Below are 13101 nucleotides of genomic sequence, written 5' to 3'. Positions count from 1 at the left end.
TCAGCGTGTGACAGGTCATCTTTGTACTGGCGGAGTGTAACCTTTCAGTTCTCGCTAAACCTTCAGGATGCACGCAGCTCCTCTCCCCTCCATCTGCTGGTCTCTATGAAGTCTGCACCCGATCACAGGAGCTTTGACTGCAGCTTCTGTCTCTACCACATTGCAGTCATACCTAACCCCTGAGCCAGATCAACAACACACAGGGAAAATAAAAAAGACACGAGTAAAAACACCAACAGTTTTTTCCCTCTTTAGGTGTTTAAGATAGGCTTTCAGCCCCTGGGTGCAAGAATTCTGCATATTTAGCAACGAGGAGCCGGAATAGGATTGCACTCGATTCTGAATGTGTGAAGAAACAAAAGGTGAGCTCATGTGAATGTGTTATGATAATCGTGTGGGTCGACAATAAATGAAATACACTGGTTTGCAAAGGCATACAGTTCATATTGGGCCTACGACTTTGCTGGACATGGGTGTTTTGACACGGTCATAATCAGAAGGAACACGACATAATATCTAAATTCAGCTAAAATACACTTTATTTATCATTTTCAAAATTCCATACAAAGAGGTGCCTACAGTGAGAAGGATGCATCAGAAATGAATGTCACATTTACAGTAAAATGTCTAAAGGGTTTCTGTTAAACTCCGCAATTCAACCTTTTTCATTTTCCCCTGGAGGAAGAACCTTTCTCCATCATGGTTACCTGCCAGCGACACCAGAAAGTTTGAAAAGGAACCGAGCGGGAAAAAAAAAAAAAGACGCCAATACTCTTCATGCTAAAAAATATCCCCAAATCAAAAGGAGATCCTCTCTGTTAAATAAACAATATCAGCAAAAAGAACACAAAAAGTTTGCCATTGGTTTAAAGCGGCAGATCAGTGCACAGAGCCACTTTTAGAACAATAGAAATCCAGCACGATTATTAAACAGTTTTCTACCAAACAGACGTGGAGGCATGCGTGTTGAACTAGAGGATCTCGGGGTGCAGCTCCCCTTGCAGACTGATGCATTACTTTTCATCCATCCATCTAATTATTCCCTTAGAAACCTGAAATTTGAAGATACAAAAGACCGTCCCTATCTGTCACTGAGCAGCATTGATCTTATTGAAAGAAAACGTGGGCGCAGAGGAAACCCAATATAACTCATGCCATTAAATTCCACACAGCATTATTCACATACAGAATTGACAGATTTCTGTGAGACATTTCTTTTAATCTTCAACTGTTGTTGAAGAAAAAGAGGGGGAAAAATCCCACACTCCAGGCATCTTTCCCTTCTCCATATTTGCAGTGAGGTTAACAAAAAAGGCTATTGAAGTAGGGAGAAAAAACACAACCCCACCTAACTTGTTGATTATTAACAATGGGGATGGGAAGAAGACAGATGTGTTTCTTGTGTATCAGCAGTGTTTGAATTGTCAGTCTGAAATCAGCACTGAAGCTTTTATCAAAGCGCCGTAAGCTGATCAGCTTCCAGATGCTCTCGCTGTCCATGCGTGTCAATACGCAATACCACTTTTTTTTTTTACCAATAACTTCCCTTAATATTCCCAATTACAGACGGCGTGTATGCGCGTGTGCCGCCGTGGGATGTGTGGGTAGTCTCCACGCATGTGTGTAATGATGGCAAGCAAGACTGCGTGCATATTTCAACGTGTGTTTCAGGAGGATCCACTCAGCCTGGGCTGCCTCCATCTCGCTGCTGCACAAACTGACAGTCACACTTACTTACGCCAGCAGATCATTTCAGAAATCCCAAACAAAGTTAAAATATCAAATCTTTGAGTTTTGTTGCTGCTTCACAGTTTGTCACCAACGGTGGTGGAAAGTAGCTGAGGCTTTTTTTTTTACTGTCAATGAAAGCAAATTAAGCTAATGGAACTGAACCAAGTGTATTATTTTGTTCCGTGCTTGTTAGTCATTTGACGCCAACCCATCGAAGGAGTGAATATTGTACTTTTGCTTAGCGTATATGAAATTCACATGCCAGGAATGACATTTGTATTTCTCTCTTTCACAGAGCTCAGGAGTCATACCTATCATGTTGGAGATTTATGAAGTCCAATAAGACAATGAGATAAATAAAAAACCTGGACAAAAGCTCACACGCTACCATTAGATACACTTTAACTACTCCTATGAGTGAATAATGATCACCCCTGATATATCACCGATAATAATATTGTCCAGTTTCCAATTGTGCAAGGCTGGTCTAAAATCAAATTTCACTTTTTTGTACTTTTAATTCTTAAAAATAGCATAAGAAATCTGTATCATTGCCATTCAAAAATGAAGAACTTCCATAGAAGAGGTATGCACTGCAAATAAAGTGAACATTTTAAACATTTAAATTGCCTCAAACTTGTACAATTTCACAAAAACGTCCCTTGGTGTGAAACAGCAAAGAGTTCAACAATCCTACAATCTGCAATACGTCAATATCAATATTGATAAAATAATCAAAGACTATAGAGGGAAAAGGACCAATTTGTTATTTGATTTCTATGATTAACGGTTCTATTTAAAAACTAAAACCGTTTCTCACATGGTTTTTGATGAGCCGCACTTCCTGTTTGTCATTAAGTTATTTTGTATTCCTCTCTTTTATAGTTAATAATGACTCATTTGTAATCCTTGAGCACATCAATCTACTCGCCACAAACTACACAAGTGGCTTTTACCGTTAACTTGAGCAAATAAAGACTTAAACTATATTTCTGCATCAACCTTGATTTCTTTTTATCTTATTGAGGAGTAATCAGTAAAATTGTCTCAGAGTACATAAATAGGTTGTTTGTTGAACATTTAAACATAATAAATCCATGATGCTCTAGGGGAGGGAAATATATACATCTCGGGCCGTAGCCAGAGTTTCAGAAATACTGAGGTGCACCACTCATTATCCCAAGTAGCGACTGAAATGAAGACCCAAATTCAATTAAAACTGAAACATTTAAAACAAGTGATTTAAGTATATGTTTTGAATATGTGTGTGTGTGAATCCACTCATAAAAGTACCTCGTTACAAAGCATTGTTTTAATTATTTTTAATTACATTCACGTCGGGGAAAAACACCCTGTGTACATCTGAGGGGAGAAAGCCTATATTTGCACCATCATGGTGCCAGATACAACACTGTCACATCTCCTCTCGGGTTATCTTGCTGCTATCAGATTGAACCCACCTGGTACCTTCGACACCACTTGATCCACCTTGGGGTCACAGGGCGCTGGAGCCGATCTCAGTGGACGACGGCTGAAGGCGAGATACAACCCGGACGAGTCACCAGTCCATGACAGGGCAAAACACAGAGAGACAGACAATCACACACTCACACCGCTGCTCAAAGTGTGGGGTGGGCCTCCCCTGGGGACCACCAGAGAGCTTCAGGGGAGGCGCAGCAGCACGGGGAATGGAGATCAATGGAATCCCCCTTTTCAAGCAAGGTTTTTTTTGAGTTTTCTTTTTTGTTTTTGGAGAAGAAATTCTGACTAAAATAAATGAGTGGAGTATGTGACTGGTAATTACTTTGTTTATTTAGAGAGAACAATTCCATATTAAAAGTCTCTTAACTAGCACAAGAACAGTTATATTATTATTCTGTATAGATCCCAAAACATGTTAACCGTAATATCATCTAAAAGAGATTTTTTTTTTTTACATGGGGGGGGGGGGGGGGGGGGGGTCCTATTTGTTTTTTTGTGTGTGTGTGGGCTGGCTCAGCCTGTCACACTTTGATAACTCCTGAACTGAATTGAATGCTATACAAATAAAACTGAATCAGAAGATTCTGAGATTGGGATTTGCACGTCATTAAATCCTGCTTTTTTTTATTGACATCTGCTCTATAATCACAGCTGTAAAGAAGACAGAAAAACCGATCCAGATATGCTCATTTGCCCAGTGAGGTCCGGGCTTGCAGTCTCAGCACACCGATTCACGTGAAACGTTATTGGCAGTGGAAAGCGAGCCAAGGTGGAGGTGAGGGTACCGGGGCGGCGGTTGGAGTTTCTCTTGTTGAATCTCGCGGTATTTGACAGCTTCCCTCCAAACTCTTTGACACTTGCCCCTCCTCCGCGCTCCGGGAATGCTGGGTTGTTTACATTGCTGGCACACGGGTCAGCGCGAGCGCGGCGCGGTGATGAGGGGGGCCCAGCGGTGCTGCACGCAGGCTGTCTGAAAAAAAAAAAAAATACACGTCCACGTCTCGGTCACGGGCGCTCCCTGCGAACACAACTTTCTCCCCCCTGCGCACAGGGCGAAGAGCCACGCCAGGCGAGAGGCTGGTCGAGTCGACTTTCTTGCGGCGACCTTGGGTGAAAAAGGAAGGGAAAGTCAAAACAAGAGACAAGCGCCATAATCATCAGCAGAGGCTCCCAGCGCGTGAAGGAGGAATAGCTTAGCAACAAGACTCCCACTTCCTGGTAAGAGCTGACAATGAACTTTCTGAAACTAAGCTATTATAACCTCTTCCAAAAAAACAAAACTGCACCGCAGTGCCCGTGTGGCTCCCTTTTGGGGAGGGAGAGTCTCTCGTAGAGGCTGCGGAAGTTGGTAGTTTTTTTTACAGGAATCACGAGTTAACGCTCAGCCGCAAAAGTTTCAACGAAGTTCGCGTGCTAGGTAGCTTAGCCTGTTAGCCGGCTAGCATAGCGCGTCGCTAAAGTTAACCAAAAAAAGTCTTTAAATCGCACCGTGGACTGTGTCAGTGGACGATAATGCCCACATCGTAACATGGTCAGTACAATGTAAAGAGCAGCCGCTCTCACTTTACTGGAAGTTTGAGCCAAATCGTGCAGCTCGAGCGTGTTTGTGTCACTTTTAACGACACGCTGCACAGTCATGCTATCATGACTTTACACTAGCGAATCGCCTAAAAACAATATATATTCAACACGTGTCACAGTCAAAATGTGCCACTCTTTACCCTCGTGGCGGTTTATTTGTGGTGTTTGGTCTGATAATAACTTGTCTGTTGTAGCTGGAGGAAGAAAAATAAAAAAAACAGTGGACGTGAGCTTTAGGACTTCATAGCAACAAATAATAACACACGGATGTCAAACATGCGGCTCGTGGGCCGAAAAACGGCCCTGTCAAATGTAGGATAAGGCCCAGGAGGTGAACTTGCAAAGTATTAAATACAGAGAAAACAATTGCTTTAATTCAGCATGGTTGCCATGTTTTAGTGAGCTTTGTGGATGTATAATAGTGTAATAATAATCAGCGATGCAGCAGTGAAGGTGATCTTCCTCATTGTATGGCTTAAATCCTTTTTAGATCGCAAAGAGGGTAAATTCATGAATGCAGACTGATTTGAGCTGTAAACATGTATGTTGACATCAATCATCAGAAGAGAAACACTTGTATTTAGTACTTCACAACTTCAAGACAGTCTGAAGAGCAAAGTAATGCCTGAATTCATTAGTTTTATTACAGTTTTTTGACACTTTGTCGTATTTTTTACTCTTAATAACTTTTTTTTACGTTCCGTGAAACTCTTAATACACTGGGACAACAACAGACATTTGGAGGTGTCATTATTTGAAGCTAGGGACGTATGATATCAGTATTATAAAGGACAAGTACTAACTTTTAGCTACTCGCTGATGCCGAGTACCAATATGAGTACTTTAACTGCCATTGCGATTACAATTGTTTTCAAAATGTTTTATATTCATCTGATGCAGGAATGCACATTGATATTGGCACAACATTGGTATATGCCGATAAACACTATAAAATTAAACCACATTATGATGTGCCAAAGGTCTTATGCAAATTTTTTTTCATGGCGTAACCAGCGTGAGCCTGCCATGGTAAAAAAAAAAAAGAAAGAAAAAAGACATTGCATTGACGAGTATAAAAGAAGGAAGCATATCTGCTGTGAGGATATTCTTTTTTTTTTTTTTTAAGTTTTAGAAACTAACAACACCATTTGCAATGAGTAAAAACCTGCTCCTTTTCAATACTAGAAGTACAACTGGGCTCACTTCCTGTTTCTGGTCCATGTAGTGAAGTAGAAATATTTCTATACTATACTCCTCAACTCTGCACTATGACAGTTTAATATTAAAGGATATTATGGCTCTATTGTACTGGTCTGGCCCACTCAAGTTGAAACGAGGCTGGATGTGGCCCCTGAACTCAAATGTGTTTGACGTCCCTGGTGCTTATTTTCATCCAGAAACATCTGCCTCTCTTTGATTTGTAGGTTGTAGGATTGTCATTTCTTTCCCTCTGTTGGGCTTGGAAGGGATTCTGCGCTGCAGTTTATTTTGCTTGCACATCATCCACATGACTGCCATTGGTTCTCGCTATTATAAGTGTGTACAATGGCCCGAGCTTAGTTTTGAGTTTCCATTTATATTTTTAGGCATTGTGTAACCATATGGGCTCATGTTCTTGAAAAATAGGCTTTCATGAAGTTAATACAAGAGTCGGTGAATCACTTGCAGCCCACTAATTCACATTTATTCGTTTAGATAGAGGCACTCTGTTATGTTCTATAAAGCTGCAAAGTGCATTTTCATTATTCCTGCAACCAGAAATGCTTAACAATTACAATGCATTTCATGCCTTTATTGTCAAAATGTTCAGCGAATATTAAAGAAAGAGTTTAGAGTCCTGTCTTTAAACATGTAACAACATGTAAGTTGTATTTGTTTTCTGAATTTGGGCTCAGAGCTGCTACAAAATAACAGCAGTCCCATAATAGTTGACAAAAGCGTCATCATGGATTTAATGTTGTCAGTTTTAAGTACTGAATCATAATATCTGTATTGACAATCGGCATTTTGGATATCGACGCATATCCAATATTGTGCGTCCCCTTCTGATCCTCTCAAATTCTACTGAACATTTAACTCACACTTAAATATTTACTTTGATTCTTTTTGGATTTGGCATTGCAACCCATCTGGTAGTAAAAAAAAAACAAAAAACAAACTGAATTTATAAATACAGCTAAACTATGTTGCTTAAATGTTTACTGACGGCTTATTAAACATGGCTCTGCCAAATACATGTCACTTCCAGGGGCTTTTCCAAAGGAGCCCTCTGGTGAGCAGTGAGGCTGTCGGGGAGTTTGTGCTCTGATCCAAATATTCGGAGACTCTTTTTCTGTTCAGTAAGAGGCCACAGCATGAGTTTCGATGCTATTCTAACAGGTCTGTGCGTCCTGCTGGAATGGAGGGAGGAGGGCAAGGCTGAACCTTTAAAATACCGGATGCAAGTATTGGTATCGTTGCATCCCTCATTTGATGGTTTATCAGCTGTCCGACTTGAATTCATACCGTCACACCTATTTGACATAGGATCCTGTATTGTTTCATTACAGTAGGGTGGTAATAATAATAATAATAGATATGCTTAATGTCTGAGTCTAGCCAGTTTAAAATGAGACTTGCGAAATAAATAATAATTGTGAAGATAAAGGTGAAGATGTGAAATCATCTGTGATCTAATATAATACCATTGCTATAAGGGGAATCCTATTCACAAATGACAAAAGCCCAGTTTTGGTTAAATTAACGAGAGAGATCATATTAAACTATAAATATAATGTAGGGATTGAAGGTTGCAGTGTCATTAAACTGGACAACATTATATGTTCTCGTACACGAGTCAAGCAGAATATTAGGGGCAGCTTTCAAAAGGGTAGCGCTACCACGAAATACAGCTTTTGTATTAGTCACAGTATTTGTATCCCTCGTATATCAAATAAAATGTCTAGTGAGTGCATTATATCACTTAACCATATAGTAGAGTTTAGTACAAAGTGAAGTCATCGTCACAAAACCCACAATACAAACATCCACTGTTAAAAGCTGTATTTAGCTATTATATCGAGCTTTCAACATCAGAATTAGACCATAAACAGCTGCTTAAAATGTTTAAAAAGTGACCTTCTTTGAAGTATGAATAATATAAAGGTTTCTTTGCGTGGAAAATAGTTTTCTTTTTTTGTCAATTCATCCATCGTCTTTATCATACTTATTCAATTCAGGGCCACGGAGTGCTGAAGCGGATTATTTTTAATGAAATCAAACTATTGGTAATTCACAATGTATAATTAAATATGTGTTTGCAAATTCTCCGACAAATTTGTGCTTCAGCCAGTTTCTACTTCCAAGACGTGGATACAGAGCAATTTATTAAGAGACTACAACCAAAGCACTTGTCAGATATACTACATAACACATTTGAAATTAGGAACACTAGTTTCTCTCTCATTTCTTTTGAATCTTCAGACTGTGTGGAGAAGCCCTACTGCCAAGCAAAGATTATTTTGCCTTTTAATCATTTAGGAAAAGACTTGGCTTAAGTGCTGCTTCCAGCTGTTTATTTCAAGCTGTTAAAAACACTGAGAGCGGTATCCTTGAAGAGTGGCATTATTTAGATGAGTTCTGCTAGGGGTGGCCATAAAGAAAATGATTATTTGAATGAGAAAAGAAACAAAAGAAGTCAAGGTTTTCTCCATGTGATCGGATTTTTTAACTGTCTTAATTGGTTATCTCGAAAACCCAAATCTCAAATACGCTCATTTGCAATTTTACTGGAACTTTAGCGTAGCGTTTGGTTCAGCCTCATCCTAAATAATCAATTCATTCATTTGTAAGGATTTAACAAATCGTACAACTCTGTAACTATTAACAACAGAGAAAAATAATGCTTAAAAGCCAGAGACGAGGCACAAACAAGCAAGTAAAACAAATGAAAAGAGAGGATATGTGGGCGGTTTGGTCTCATGTCGGGCGAGCTTAACTATTTGTGGGGGTCACGTGTAGGTTGAAAGCAGTATCCTGTGCCATGTTGCTGTCGCTGCCGATCACAGCCAAATATTTCAGGCGTCATACTCTCACGTTTGGCTCCGCTGCAAAGAGATGATTCAGCCGAGAGTTAGTGGGAACCGACATACCTTGTTGACCCAATTATTACTCACTTCTCTTGTTGCCACATCCGATCGCCGTCAGAGACAACAGGCGCGAGTCTGCCAGCGTCATCAGGTGATTGAGATGAGCGCCGGCTGGCTCTGTGAAGTTTGACTATCAAGGAATGTGTCACGAACCGGATGATCAGAAAATGGGTGCCAAATGCTTGCGTCAGTCTCAGTGGCGAGGGACTTCTGCCAGTATGTCCCACTTTGAATTTCCTGCCGATGAGAGGCGGGTGAATGTTTGACGAGCTTTGGCAAAACTCAGAGATTCGGTGTCGCTGTATTGTTTCGCCGGTCGAGTTCTGGTGAGTCTGTAGAAAATGCAAAGTGGAAATATAGTGCGATACAAATAAATACATTTCTAACTTATTGGAGGAAATGCAACTGCGTGACGTAACTACTTTTATATGTCTTTGTATAGTGTCTCACTGAGCCATGTTGTCAGACACGTGGTCATGTATATGTGTGTATGAGAGTCTGTGTGTGGGTATATGTCCATGTGTATTTAGTCCGTTACTTACTTTGTTAGCAGTGAGACTTTCTTCCAGCTGAGGATTGGAGCTTGAAAGGCAAAATGTCACTCAATTTGGTGTGGAGAAATCCGCTGCACTCGCAGGCGTGATTTAGCGCAGTGGAATTTACCGAATCACTCAATGCTGTGAGGGTTTCCTGTTTGAGCCCTGAAGCTGGCCCCGCTGCTGGATTAAAGATCAGATGAGACATTTGTCATCTGACCACTTTAACAGTCATCTTGCCTGTGGGTTTTCACGAAGAACCAAAAAAAAAATAATGTTAGTTCTTTTTTTTTTTTCTTTCACAAAGCATATTTGAAGAAAGATGCTTCCTGAGGCAATTTTGAGCTACATTAAACACTGTCTTTTGCATGATGTCAAAGACCTTGGCCAAGGTTTGCACAGAAATAATGCAGATAGGTAGCAGATATCTATAGAGGTTCTTTTGTAGTCCTGGCTTTTGTGATTATGTGTTGTATTATTAGATGATTAAAAAAAAAAAAAAAAGTAAAAAAAAAAAACCCAACAAGCTTCATGCTTTACTAAGAATTGAGTTTTTTTCCCTTTCCTGGCTCAGTTTGGTGAGAGTTTATAAAAGGTCTTTGGCAATACGAGTGGGCTGTCTCAGTAGCTTCTTCCGCTCTCCACCAACAAGCCAGTCCGTCAATATTTTTCATCTCCATCTTATGAAGGGTCACCGATATTCTAGCATTCAAATATCCTTGGAGGATGCCTCGCAGCTCCTCGTGTCACGTGAAAGTTCTCAATTTCACTGTGGCATTGATGCCTTTTCTCATCGGGCTCCGGAGTGCTCTGGGGGAAAACCGACTACAAAGACATGCAAACACAAAAATTACTGACCTCGGACCCCGTTGAAAGTTTACAAAATGCTTTCTGCGCCCCGGGGTCATCTTGTGCCATGACCACACTGTATCAGTGGTTTGTTTCACAGCCAAGGGTGTTGGGGAACAAAAGGCTTTTATTTATGTTTGTTTATTTCTTTTTTCTCCTTTTAAACAACCCTTGTCTTGTCTTCGACTTAGAAACCCTGCTGGAATGGAAACAAGTACATTTCCATGTACTGGTAGTGTGTACCCAATCACTGTAATTAATGCAATAACGTTGACGACACATTTTCTTTTCGACTGGAAAAGATTCAGGAACAAAGCGATTCATTACAGTTGTCAGTACGCTTTAACTGTTTAAAAAAAAAAAAAAAGGCTTTCTTACAATTTGCTTTGTGAATACAGGGAGGTAAACATTTTAGTTAAGACAATTATGAATACAGGAAAATGTTTTGACAGAAGTAGCGTGCAGATTGACGAATAATTGAGACATTATTGTGTCTGTAGCTTTTGCTTATTTGTGCCTGTGAATCAATTCCTTATTTGTGTTCAAGTTCTTTTAACCTTTTACATTAGAAACGACCTTTATGAATAGTAAATTTTTTTGTTGCTCTGTAAAACTGTCTCTGCAGGTCACTGCTTTTTCATGGAATGAACTCGTGTACGTATGTTGGGATCAAAACAAAACCACCAACGCCACGTTGTCACGTGGTGAACTGTGCCAGAAAGTCTCATCTCAAGCACAATTTTCTTCTTCTTTTTTTTTTTGTTTTAATATTAGCGATCACTCTCCAGTCGTCCCCTCTCCCTCTCTATCTCTTTTGATTATCTACACGCAAAAATACAAATCCCCCGGGATAAAATTTCTCTTTCAGAGAATAATTACAAGATGCTATATGTCACTGTAAACACCACATCAGTGACAGTGACAGTATGCATTTGTCATGAGATGAGACAAAAGCAGAATGAATTTGCACTCATGAACAGAGAGCGAGAGGATGTGTGTGCGTGTGCGTGTGCGTGTGTGCGTGTGTGCGTGTGTGCGTGTGTGTGTGTGTGTGTGTGTGTGTGTGTGTGTGTGTGTGTGTGTGTGTGTGTGTGTGTGTGTGTGTGTGTGTTGCATGCTGACTGTGCTATGGGCATTTGTTCCAGTCTCACCACAAATAAGCCTTAATGTTTCACACGGGATTTGCTGGCGAGGAGAGCAAATTTGTATGAGAGCATCTTGTTTTGACAGACTGTCTGATTTACCCTCCCCCTATTCCAGAGTGGAAAACAAGGGGAATTTCACTTTCTCTCATGCTTTTGTAGCTTTTTCATCTGAAATTAGTTTTTAATTTTTTCCACAGTGATGTCACCTTGATCTGAGGATGAGGATTTATTCAGCCGGATTTTTTTTGAACAGGTGAAATATTAAATTGCTCTAGGTATAGGCATTTATGTCATCAGCGTGCATTTACTGGTTATTTATTGAGATGATTTTTTTTTCTCTAGATGTCACAAGTATGAACTGCATTAATATTTCTGTGATACCAGAATACTATCAGAAGTAAATATCCAAATATTCATTTCTGCCTTTGTTTCTGTGCTGTCGGCTAATAGACGTTTCTTTTTAGCTGTTATAAATATACAATTTGCAACTAAAACAGCTTCTGCTGATGGTGAGCTCTGCATTATGTGTATGTGTATTGTATAGATGGCTAGCTACAAAATTGCTAAGAGAATTTAGATGTGAAACACATTTTTTCATTTGCATTTTGTTTTTGTCATGATGTCAAATTTGAGCATGTGAGACATCTTTACCCCACTTGCCTCTTCTCTCTCTCAGTTTGTTCCCTTATTCACCGCCGTCTTCCACGAGCTTCCTGGTCTCTGAGGAGATCTCTCGTTTGGCCCAGGGCTTCGAGGTTGTGGTCGAGGCCCGGGGCCACAAGGAAAGGAAGAGGGGTCATAATGAGAAGCTCCCCTCAATTCTTGCTGCCCAGCCTGCCCTCAAGCCCCTTTGTCTCACGCCCTTTCCACTTCCCGTGTGACCCATCGCTGCTTCTTTTATGACTTCTCATCTCAGACCCTTCTATGTTGTTGCTCGCCAGGCCCCTTCCATTATGCAGATTCCTCATTTCTTTTCCCCCCCTATTTTCTACCCTTTGCCTTCTGCAACTCCGAGCCCCCCCGCCCCCCCCTCTCCTCTTCTTGCCTTTGCTCTCCTGGGGGTCCTTTCTACCTGGGGCCTCCCCTCAGCCTCCTGCTTCCTGCCCAGCCTGGCCCACTGTCAGGGAGGCAGGCAGCCTGACTCCCTCAGAGCAGCAGGAAGCTGCAGCAGCAGGGGTTAGGCCTATATGGCGCTGCCGGCTGGCTCTGTCAGAAGTCCTGCCAAGCCAAGGATGAGAGACCTTTGCCAGTGTGGTACTGGGGCACTAAATAAAAATATTTTACAGATGTCTGATGGCAGGCACCAGGAGTCAGCAGAGGCTTACTCAGGCCTGCAGTGGAGGTGTCTTTTAAGTACACATAATGTGTGTGTGTGTGTGGAGTATTTATGATAAAGAAAATGAGTTTTAACTATGAACAGTGGAAAGGGGCCTCACGAAATGGTCTTTTTTGGGGTTTGGCTGTCAGGAAGTGGACTTGTGGCAGGACGAGTGAAAAAGGCTGGTCCGATTCTGCATGTGATGGAGCGATTGATTTGGTTGAGTTTCTTTTGAAGACGGTAAGAATGTGACGCTGCCGTAGTGCGAATGCCTGGCTGGGTTCCCGACCCGTTCTGGCTTGACAGTTTAACAGTGAATATTTAACATTGCG

General features: G+C 40.9%; 1 protein-coding gene across 1 annotated transcript in view; it reads left to right on the top strand.

Annotated features, from left to right (window-relative positions):
• The first annotated feature begins 4126 nt into the window (after nt 1-4126).
• nek7 (NIMA-related kinase 7) overlaps nt 4127-13101 on the top strand; it is a 67883-nt gene continuing 58908 nt past the window's right edge. Inside the window, exon 1 of the mRNA XM_080506782.1 lies at nt 4127-4431. The gene's annotated coding sequence lies outside the window, so the exon portion shown is untranslated. The remainder of the gene's footprint in view (nt 4432-13101) is intronic.

Source organism: Blennius ocellaris (assembly GCF_963422515.1).
Source record: "Blennius ocellaris genome assembly, chromosome: 12".
Lineage (NCBI taxonomy): Eukaryota > Metazoa > Chordata > Actinopteri > Blenniiformes > Blenniidae > Blennius > Blennius ocellaris.
This window is presented reverse-complemented; position numbering and strand designations above follow the sequence as displayed.